This window comes from Hoplias malabaricus, chromosome 16 (assembly GCF_029633855.1).
Source record: "Hoplias malabaricus isolate fHopMal1 chromosome 16, fHopMal1.hap1, whole genome shotgun sequence".
Taxonomy (NCBI): Eukaryota; Metazoa; Chordata; class Actinopteri; order Characiformes; family Erythrinidae; genus Hoplias; species Hoplias malabaricus.
Genome location: NC_089815.1, coordinates 36,259,510 through 36,272,009, shown reverse-complemented (window position 1 = coordinate 36,272,009; position 12,500 = coordinate 36,259,510).

Below are 12,500 nucleotides of genomic sequence, written 5' to 3'. Positions count from 1 at the left end.
TAATACTGGGTCATGCAGAAATTATACTTTACCACCACCAAAAAAATGTATTGTCTCACTTAAAAAACAATTTTATGAAACAACAGACACCCCAGGCTACTGTATCTACCGTATGATAGAGGGGGTATTAGATGTCCTAATCACCTCTGGTACTACTGGGCTGCACAGCCGAGGAACATGATTTGTTTAACTATACATTAAAAATAAATAAATAAATTTAAAAAACAAAACACACCCCTATGGACAGAAATGGAAAGTCATCTTTAAGGCCTTCCTCTTCCCATGCACCTCTAATCAACAAATATTAAAAAGATCATTGAGAATCTTAGAAATACGATTGTTGTTATAAAATACATAGAAGATAAATAGAGAGGGGACTTAAGTCCAATATTGGGGGGGATTACCTTTTCCCCACCTAGGACAGCTGAAGGGGCAGATTCAAAATTTGGGTCAAAATAAGGGTTACAAAAAAATAGAGGGATTATATAAGCTAGACAGCGAAGTACTACCCCATGACTACTGACGAAGAACACTCAGAAAAGTGACACTGAGCCTGCTGTGGGACAACGCTGTTTTCTGACTGTGACTCTGAGCCGAGTGTAGTCAATTCACAAAAAACATTATAAGAACGCAGTACCAAAGCATGGCTCAATGTTGCATGTAGGTATTTGAGTATACACTAAGTAGGCTACAAGCTTATTGTTTTTAGTCCAATACACTTTATAAACTTGAATTCCTCTGTTTTTTTTTTTTTTTTTCATTTGTTTTAAATTATGCTCTAAACGTGTTGGATTCTCCGTGTTGACACGTAGGGTATAATTTCGCGTTAACACGTTAAGTTTGTGTATTTCGTGAATCATGATGCTTTACTGCCACCAACTGGTGTATGGCGTTATTGCTGAAACAACATAAAGCCTTAACTTAAGAAAGCCACTCAACATCCCAATCCACATATGGTATATTGCCATCGGACGGGACCAGAGCGCTAGCGCGCGGCGCCCGTTAAATGATTTTTGCCGAGCCCGAGAGCGGGTCCAGTGCGCTCAGGGGAACACGCCACGAAGTTCCGCGCCCTCGCTGAGTCTCTACTCCTCACGTGGAAAGAGATATGAATAATCAAAGTTTGGGCCTTTTATCCGCAATTTTTCATCAGTCCACCAGGTGGCACATGGAATGTCCCAACACATGTATATTATATTGGGTTTGGGATGGGGTATTTCCGGCCTCCGAATATATTGGAAGTGGGATGGTTGTCCAATTGCTGTCAAATATATTGGAAGTGGGATGGTTGTCCAATTGCAATATATTCTGATGGTGTCAAATATATTGGAAGTGGGATGGTTGTCCAATTGTAATATATTCTGATGGTGTCAAATACATTGGAAGAGGGATGGTTGTCCAATGGCAATATATTCTGATGGTGTCAAATATATTGGAAGTGGGATGGTTGTCCTGATGGTGTCTAATATATTGGAAGTGGGATGGTTGTCCAATTGCAATATATTCTGATGGTGTCAAATATATTGGAAGTGGGATGGTTGTCCTGATGGTGTCTAATATATTGGAAGTGGGATGGTTGTCCAATTGCAATATATTCTGATGGTGTCAAATATATTGGAAGTGGGATGGTTGTCCAATTCCCATACATCCTGATGGTGTCAAATATATTGGAAGAGGGATGGTTGTCCAATTGCAATATATTCTGATGGTGTCAAATATATTGGAAGTGGGATGGTTGTCCTGATGGTGTCTAATATATTGGAAGTGGGATGGTTGTCCAATTGCAATATATTCTGATGGTGTCAAATATATTGGAAGTGGGATGGTTATCCTGATGGTGTCTAATATATTGGAAGTGGGATGGTTGTCCAATTGCAATATATTCTGATGGTGTCAAATATATTGGAAGTGGGATGGTTGTCCAATTCCCATACATCCTGATGGTGTCAAATATATTGTAAGTGGGATAGTTGTCCAATTCCCCTATATCCTGATGGTGTCAAATATATTGGAAATGAGATGGTTGTCCAATTACCATACATCCTTATGGCTTCAAATATATTGTAAGTGGGATGCTTGTTCAATTACCATATATATTGTGTCAAATATGTTCAAAGTGGGATGGTGTCCCATCACTACATATTGTCATCAGAGCACGTTTTAGGAAAACATAATTGTAATGTCTAAAAATACATTTAGCCATATATCCCATGACTCCCTGATCTCATATCTGTCTTTGGAGTTGTAAAATTCTACTGTCCAAAATCCATATATTTTTTTTTGACTTGAATATATTGGAAGTAGGATTATCAGATCTCAGCTTCAGAACAACATAAGAGGTTTTTACAAACGGGTCTATCTTTGTCTGGGTCTATCTTACTCAGCGTGTGAGTTTGGAGAAGATTGGAGAGAATAAATATTTTCACTCAAAAAAACTAAAAGGGGTCCCCCTATGAGTTGTTTTTAAGTGAAAAAATTTATGTCCTCCAATCATCTCCAAACTCACACCCTGAGTTGATGACACTCAGACTTAGACGAAACTGGTCTTACTTTGAAGATATTTCACTCCTAAGCCAAGATCTGATAATCCAACTTCCAATATATTCCAGTCAAAAACATATATGGGTTTTTGACAGTAGAATTTTACACTTCTAATTACAGAAAAAGGATCAGAGGGACTTGGGCTGTATGGAAACATGTATTTTTTTTAACTATATAAAATGTTTTCCCAAAATGTATAAGTCTTTACTTTAACCATCCCAATTGCAATATATTTGACACAAGTGTTATATATTATATTTAAGCAGTACATTTCTTCGTAGATGTCTTTCAGTAACTGTAAAACATTTATTTTAATTATTTGTAATTTGCTAAGACACATGGAAGACCTTTACATCCCGAGGTAGTGATAGCTTACAACCTGGTCTCACACCTACTTGTGATATAGTCACATATATAGGAGACTGCAATTCATGCTGAAAATATGCGATATGTCACGAATTGCAGATTACTATATCACGAGTAGGTGTGAGACCGGGCTGTAGCTTAACATTACTGGCTGATGTAACTTTGCTAACTGACAAAGCGACACATTTATGTTATGATTAAAACCAATATTTAACAAAAAATATATTCATTAAACACATGAAAAGTGTTGTATTCTAATCAAATGATATTTAAACTCCCGCACGAGTTATGCACAGGGGCCGTGTCTTCATTAATTCAGACTTATTATCCTGGATTTAAGTCCTTTATAGAGTATTTAGTTATTTTTTATAACGTCTCTTCCTTACACATGTAAACAATCGTACACACACAAAAATGCGTGTATTTGTATAACTAAAAATGTGAGTCTGTAAACAAGTTTTAGTCCCCACACCGAGATTATATCCATCTACACACAGACAAAGAGAGAGTCCACCAGTTTCGCTACACTACACTTTGTTTGGGTTTTTATGTACTGTTTCTAATTCTATATTTTTGTTGTGATATCAGTTATAATTGAATATGTATTTTGTCTCGTTCACCAGTGATATTTTTCAGTTACTGTAGTTAAAACAGCATTTAACTAATCCATACGGGCCTACTTACATATTCATGATTGGATTTACATCACACACTGTAGCTGACACGAAACATAAATCCTTTGTGAACGTAGTCCCTACGTTTCATCTGAATTATTCATAACATAGTGAGCGAAGCACTGACCTATGGCTACGTTGAGCCCTACGTGAGCAGTGTGAAGACAGCAATATTAGTAAGCTGATCCCCATAGCAACTGGAAGTTAATTTTTCACAATAAAAAACCTCTGGTGTTTAGTACCTTAAAATTTGTAAACATGCATATTATTATATAACTTCATTCATAACATGCTCTAAAGCTTTTCATAATTGTATATCAAACAAACATCACTATTCTCTCACACTATGTGTGTGACACATACTGAGATTTGACATTGATAAATTATGTGCATTCTTTTAATAGCATACTGCTAAACAATACAGTGTCAATACAAACCCATGGTGAAATTAACTTTCCAGATCCTCCTCTTTCTGTAAACGTATTGTATGTTTAACGATACATTAAGTTACTCATGTTTTATTTAATTATGTGTATCTACTTCTATATATAAATTAAGAGAGGATAAATCTCCTTCAAAATGAAATTGAACAAAAAATTCTGAATTAAAAAAGGGCTTTTTCAGCAGTTCAGTGGTGGTTGAAGTGAGGGGTTTATATATATATATATATATATATATATATATATATATATATATATATATATATATATATATATATATATATATATGTGTGTGTGTGTGTGTGTGTGTGTGTGTGTGCTTTTAAACGTATTTATATATGTATAATGTTAATACAAAATCTCATAAAAAACATGGTCAAATCCAATACGCTTAGAGACCAACGACATTCCTTACACCTGGACCCCCATGACTACTGACGAAGAACACTCAGAAAAGTGACACTGAGCCTGCTGTGGGCCAACGCTGTTTTCTGACTGTGACTCTGAGCCGAGTGTAGTCAATTCACAAAAAACATTATAAGAACGCAGTACCAAAGCATGGCTCAATTTTGCATGTAGGTATTTGAGTATACACTAAGTAGGCTACAAGCTTATTGTTTTTAGTCCAATACACTTTATAAACTTGAATTCCTCTGTTTTTTTTTCATTTGTTTTAAATTATGCTCTAAACGTGTTGGATTCTCCGTGTTGACACGTAGCGTATAATTTCGTGTTAACACGTTAAGGTATTGACGCGTTATGAACGTGTTAACACGTTAAGTTTGTGTATTTCGTGAATCATGATGCTTTACTGCCACCAACTGGTGTATGGCGTTATTGCTGAAACAACATAAAGCCTTAACTTACCAAATAACGGAAACAATTCCAGTGTTTAATGTTCTGAACAATGTTTATGAGATTTTGTATAAACATTATACAAACATAATATTTATATAAACATAAATACGTTTAAAAGCGCACACAAACATAGATATATATACCCCTCACTTCAACCACCACTGAATTTACTGCTGAAAAAAGCCCTTTTTTAATTCAGATTTTTTTGTTCAATATAATTTTGAAGGAGATTTATCCTATCTTAACATATATAAGTATGTGGCCACAAATGGGTCCACAATTCCATTTAGACCTAACAGGTGGTGGTGGGGTCTTAGTTCCGAAAAGCCATTTAGTGGACAAAATAGCAGTTGCTTACCTCTTCGTAGTACCACACCATCCCAATCCACATATATGATACGCCGCTTGGTGGACCTTATCGGCCTAGCGCGCGGCGCCCCCTAGACGATTTACTTTGCAGAGCCCGGGGTCGGGTCCTGGGCACACGTGGTGAGAGCTAAAAATCCTCAAAGTTTGGGCCTTTTACCCGCACTTTTGCATCAATCCACCAGGTGGCTCCCGGAACGTCCCGATTCCAATATATTCCATTACAGGCAAATATATTGGGATTGGGATGGCGTATATATTTATCATTCGTTGAAGTGTTTTGTAATGTTTTTAATACTTTTAACATGCCCAACATCCATAGACATTAACATTTTTAAAGTGTTGGCTACTTTGATAAGGCAACACAAACGTCCTTTCACAAAGTTTCCAACTATCTTTGATATATGTATAATGCCAGTAAACCGACAAACACGTAACCACAGTGAGCCAGCCTGCCCTTCTGAAACTCTTGTCCGAACGCCTTACTTTCAAATTTTCAAGTTAGCTAATGTTACTGCTGCATTACTTAAGGTGGAAGCGAAAAATTTAAAAGCTTCTGAGCGAACACCAGTCAGAATGTCAACACTAGAACTATCAGGATTTTCATATACCCCCTTTTTCTACCAGAGGCTGCCAAATGGCAGTGCTGGGGTAATTTGCAACCCATTAGGCCACATTTTGTTATGTACATTAAGCCACTACTAGGTGCTAAAACGGGGGGATGGGTGATAGTGTGAACTGTGTTGACTGACAAAGCTCTGAGAGTCACAGCAGGCACAGACTTTCAGGAGTTTAGTTTAGGGCAACAGTCTCAACAAATAAAAAATATTTTGGTACTTTGGCAGTTTTCTCAGCTGCTGATAATTATTATTATAATCTTTCAAAAATATAATGAAATAATACTTGTTTATTTAGAATACACACAATAAAGAATTATTTAAGCTTTTTAGTTTATATTTGTTGATCTAATGCAGTATTATTTGATGTGAAACCTACAAAAACCTTGAGAAATATAAATAAAAAATTCAGTTAAGTAAAAATTGCTCAAAAATAGTATTTAAGTTTAATTTGAGTCATATTTACTTGTCAAGAAAAACACTTTGCCAATGGGGTGAGATATTTTGACTTAAAACAAGAAAAAATGTCCTGATAATATTCTTTTACTTGGGTTTTTAAATGTTTAAGTAAAAATGTCCTTTTTACAAGTAGCTGAGGGTTGTTTTTTGTATAAATTTATGTAAAAATATCTTTACCTATTGGCAGTTTTTCAAAAGACAAAAACTACTTAAAATAAGGTTACAACATATCAGAGCTATTTTGACTAATCAATATGCCACTTTTTGCACTGTGAAAACAATCCTACATTAGTACAAAGGAGGCAGTTTTTCAAAAGGCAAATTTACTTAAAATCTGAACTTTAGCTATTTTGACAAATCATCAGTGAGAAAACAATCCAAAATTAGTACAAAGGAGGCAGACTTGAGGTGTTTTGGAATTATAGTTCAAATAATGTCTTTGTGTGAGTTTTAGAGAAAGATGACTGCAGACACTGGAAAACTTGTTAATAAAGTGCATAAACTTTATATAATAAACTGCACCAAAGTAAATAGCCTATCTGGCTACATGCTGAGTGAAATAAAATAGAATAAACCTTTCTCACTATAGTACAATATTACAAATATACACGATGGAGGTAACTGAGATGGGTGTGTCAGTGTCAGTCAGGGTGTGTATTCCCTGCCACATACGCCGAGGGTCAGAGGAGGTAAAGTGCTCCTCAATCCAGAGTTTGTAGCAGTGCTTGGCTATAGCTGTTAGTCTCTTCATATTGCCAGGAACTCCAGTGGGCGGTACAAAGGACGCTTGTACCCTGAGCGCTTCTATGCTGAGGGATGCCATGCCAAGAAATCTCGGACCACCAGTCTTGTTTTTTGCCCTTCTTTTGTATGCATTAGGTTTCTCCATTTATGTGCATCTGCTTTTCTTTTTTCTGTAAATCAGGACCGGCGTTTGTAGCAGTGCTTGGCTATAGCTATTCCTCTCCTCAGGTTAGCTCTGGCCAAGCTGTATGCTTCCCGGCGTCCTGATCTGAAGGCAGCATCTCTGGCTTTGAGCAATGTGCGAACCTCTCTGTTTATCCAGGGCATTTGAATAGGGAATGTTAATTGTTATGGCAAACTTAAATTTAATGATTAAGTATCACCAGGAAGAAAGATCGATGCTCAAAGAATTCTTTGAGGAGAAGAGAGGAATAAGACAGACAGTCAAAGTCAGTCCACACAGTTGTTGATGTGTTTCAGGACAGAGTTAGTGTAGGTGTCCAAGTGGATGTGTGAGCCTGTGGAGGCTCGGGCAGCATACTCACTCCAGTCGGTGTGCTGGAACTGTTGCTGAAGGAAGGAGTCAGCCCCATCCATCCAGAACTTTACAGTTCTGGTTGAAGGCTTAATCCTCTGCATGACTGGAGTGTATTTGGGAAGCAGGAACAAAGAAAGATGATTGGAAAGTCCAAGATGGGGGTGGGGTGTTGTTTTGAAGCTGGTTAAAGTCGAACCAATGCTGAATCCGGTGTTTGTGCAGTGAATGTTAATTTCCAAAAGTGTCTGTCTGTCGTAACTGTAGTTCGCAAGAGTTATTTGCGCAAGAAAACTGGAGATAGCTAAGTACAGAAGTATAACATCACTAAAACCGGTAAGACGCTGAGCCTCGCAGTGTGATCGTGACGCCATCTTGGTCCTGGGAGACCAAGGACCATTTCCTATGGATATCAAGGTCCCAGAATCTGGAGGAAGAGAGGAGAGGCACGGAATCCACATTGCTCGAGGTACCCTGTAAAGTTTCCACAGTAAGTGGCGGTTTGGGGTCCCATGTCATCTGCTGGTGTGGGTCCACTGTATTTTCTGAGGTCCAAGGTCAACGCAGCCGCCTACCAGGGAGATTTAGATTACTTTATGCTTCCTTATGCTTCCAAGCGGGGTGGGTTAGTGCAGTGTGTAGTGCTGTTGAGAGCGAAGACACCCGCAAGTTCCACAGCACAAGCTCTTAGCACACGGCCAGGTACACCATCAGGGCCAGCTGCCTTCCGTGCATTCACTCTGCTCAGCATGCGACTGACGTCCGAAGTGGAAAGTACAAGTGGGTTGTCGTCGGTGGAGGATCGTTTATTGAAGATATCAATATCATCTGGTCGAAACGAGTGTAAAAGTTGTTCAGCTCATCAGGGAGTGAAGCACTGTTGGTACATGGAACAAAGCTAGTTGGTTTATAGTCAGTCAGGGTGTGTATTCCCTACCACATACGCCGAGGGTCAGAGGAGGTAAAGTGCTCCTCAATCCGGCGTTTGTAGCAGTGCTTGGATATAGCTATTAGTCTCTTCATATTGCCAGGAACTCCAGTGGGCGGTACAAAGGACGCTCGTACCCTGAGCGCTTCTATGCTGAGGGATGCCATGGTAAGAAATCTCAGACCACCAGTCTTGTTTTTTGCCCTTCTTTTGTACGCATTAGGTTTTTCCATTTATGTGCATCTGCTTTTGTTTTTTTTGTGAATCAGGACCGGCGTTTGTAGCAGTGCTTGGCTATAGCTATTCCTCTCCTCAGGTTAGCTCTGACCAAGCTGTATGCTTCCCGGCGTCCTGATCTGAAGGCAGCATCTCTGGCTTTGAGCAGAGTGCGAACCTCTCTGTTCATCCAGGGCTTCTGATTAGGGAATGTTAATTATTATGGCAAACTTAAAATTAGTGATTAAGTATCACCAGGAAGGAAGATTGACGCTCAAAGAATTCTTTGAGGAGAAGAGAGGAATAAGACAGACAGTCAAAGATTGCGTGAATCCGGTGTTTGTGCAGTGAATGTTAATTTCCAAAAGAGTCTGTCTCTTGTAGCTGTAGTTCGCAAGAGTTATTTGCGCAAGAAAACTGGAGATAGCTAAGTACAGAAGTATAACATCACTAAAACTGGTAAGACGCTGAGCCTCGCAGTGTGATCGCGATGCCATCTTGGTCCTGGGAGACCAAGGACCATTTCCTATAGAAATCAAGGTCCCAGAATCTGGAGGAAGAGAGGAGAGGCACGGAATCCACATTGCTCGAGGTACCCTGTAAAGTTTCCACAGTCAGTGGCGGTTTGGGGTCCCATGTCATCTGCTGGTGTGGGTCCACTGTATTTTCTGAGGTCCAAGGTCAACGCAGCCGCCTACCAGGGAGATTTAGATTACTTTATGCTTCCAAGCGAGGTGGGTTAGTGCAGTGTGTAGTGCTGTTGAGATAGCGTCCTCGGTGGATCTGTTGCAACGATAAGCAAACTGGTGTGGGTCCAGCGTAGCAGGCAGGCAGGATTTCAAGTGAGAAAGAACTAGTCTTTTAAAGCACTTGGAAATTATTGGGGTGAGTGCTACAGGTCGAAAGTCATTAAAGTCTGAAGCAGTAGAATGCTTAGGCACAGGCACAATAATGGCTGACTTAAAGATAGATGGTACAGCTGCCTGGGCAAGCGAAACATTAAAGATGTGAGCGAAGACACCCGCAAGTTCCACAGCACAAGCTCTTAGCACACGGCCAGGTACACCATCAGGGCAAGCTGCCTTCTGTGCATTCACTCTGCTCAGCATGTGACTGACGTCCGAATTGGAAAGTACAAGTGGGTTGTCGTCGGTGGAGGATCGTTTATTGAAGATATCAATATCATCTGGTCGAAACGAGCGTAGAAGTTGTTCAGCTCATCAGGGAGTGAAGCACTGTTGGTAGATGGAACAAAGCTAGTTGGTTTATAGTCAGTCAGGGTGTGTATTCCCTGCCACATACGCCGAGGGTCAGAGGAGGTAAAGTGCTCCTCAATCCGTCGTTTGTAGCAGTGCTTGGCTATAGCTATTAGTCTCTTCATATTGCCAGGGACTCCAGTGGGCGGTACAGAGGACGCTTGTACCCTGAGCGCTTGTTGATGCATTTCAGGACAGAGTTAGTGTAGGTGTCCAAGTGGATGTGTGAGCCTGTGCAGGCTCGGGCAGCATACTCACTCCAGTCGGTGTGCTGGAACTGTTGCTGAAGGAAGGAGTCAGCCCCATCCATCCAGAACTTTACAGTTCTGGTTGAAGGCTTAATCCTCTGCATGACTGGAGTGTATTTGGGAAGCAGGAACAAAGAAAGATGATCGGAAAGTCCAAGATGGGGGAGGGGTGTTGTTTTGAAGCTGGTTAAAGTCCAACCGATGCTGAATCCGGTGTTTGTGCAGTGAATGTTAATTTCCAAAAGTGTCTGTCTGTCGTAACTGTAGTTCGCAAGAGTTATTTGCGCAAGAAAACTGGAGATAGCTAAGTACAGAAGTATAACATCACTAAAACCGGTAAGACGCTGAGCCTCGCAGTGTGATCGCGATGCCATCTTGGTCCTGGAAGACCAAGGACCATTTCCTATAGAAATCAAGGTCCCAGAATCTGGAGGAAGAGAGGAGAGGCACGGAATCCACATTGTTCGAGCTACCCTGTAAAGTTTCCACAGTCAGTGGCGGTTTGGTGTCCCATGTCATCTGCTGGTGTGGGTCCACTTTATTTTCTGAGGTCCAAGGTCGACGCAGCCGCCTACCAGGGAGATTTAGATTACTTTATGCTTCCTTATGCTTCCAAGCGAGGTGGGTTAGTGCAGTGTGTAGTGCTGTTGAGATAGCGTCCTCGGTGGATCTGTTGCAATGATAAGCAAACTGGTGTGGGTCCAGCGTAGCAGGCAGGCAGGATTTCAAGTGAGAAAGAACTAGTCTTTTAAAGCACTTGGAAATTATTGAGGTGGGTTATGCAGTGTGTAGTTCTGTTGAGAGCGAAGACACCCGCAAGTTCCACAGCACAAGCACTCAGCACACGGCCAGGTACACCATCAGGGCCAGCTGCCTTCCGTGCATTCACTCTACTCAGCATGCGACTGACGTCCGAAGTGGAAAGTACAAGTGGGTTGTCATCGGTGGAGGATCGTTTATTGAAGATATCATTATCATCTGGTCGAAACGAGCGTAAAAGTTGTTCAGCTTATCAGGGAGTGAAGCACTGTTGGTAAATGGAACAAAGCTAGTTGGTTTATAGTCAGTCAGGGCGTGTATTCCCTGCCACGTACACCGAGGGTCAGAGGAGGTAAAGTGCTCCTCAATCCGGCATTTGTAGCAGTGCTTGGCTATAGCTATTAGTCTCTTCATATTGCCAGGAACTCCAGTGGGCGGTACAAAGGACGCTCGTACCCTGAGCGCTTCTATGCTGAGGGATGCCATGGTAAGAAATCTCAGACCACCAGTCTTGTTTTTTGCCCTTCTTTTGTACGCATTAGGTTTTTCCATTTATGTGCATCTGCTTTTGTTTTTTTTGTGAATCAGGACCGGCGTTTGTAGCAGTGCTTGGCTATAGCTATTCCTCTCCTCAGGTTAGCTCTGACCAAGCTGTATGCTTCCCTGCATCCTGATCTGAAGGCAGCATCTCTGGCTTTGAGCAGAGTGCGAACCTCTCTGTTCATCCAGGGCTTCTGATTAGGGAATGTTAATTATTATGGCAAACTTAAAATTAATGATTAAGTATCACCAGGAAGAAAGATCGACGCTCAAAGAATTCTTTGAGGAGAAGAGAGGAATAAGACAGACAGTCAAAGATTCTCTCTTATCTCTTGAATTTATTGAACAAATCCAAGCCATATATAGGACCCCAGTCACGTACACCATTATTAGATCATGTCTCGTTCCATCAACCCAAACATTCCCTTATTGGTGCCTCGTCATCTCCCTTTTATCTCCGTCCTCTTCGTATTGCCAGGAACTCCAGTGGGCGGTACAAGGACACTTGTACAAGCGCCTCTATGCTAAGGAATGTCATGTTAAGAAATCTTGGACCCTCGTCAACGTCAGAGAGGATCCCAGGCATGTCGCACCCCTTCTGCATAGGAGGTTATTTCGGGCGGGCCGAGCACAACGTGGGCATGGGCGTTTCCAGTGCGGGGCCGTCAGGATTTCAGAGGGCAGTACGAAATGAAGGTGTCTGAACGATGACAACCGACGTGGAGATGCTGCTCTACCGGAAAACCAGACCCGCCTTGGGTAGGCACCTGCCAGGCTTCATAAAAAGAAGCAGAGGGATCCTACCCCATGCTGCGGGTCAGCTTCCAGGGATGGGTTTTGTTTACCCTTCCCGTACCTATCTTTGGGAGACTTAGGCGGCCAGTCCCCTACGCTGAGACAGTCCGAAAACGGCGGCCGCAGGCACAGCGATGTCCGGGGCTCTGCATCTGAAC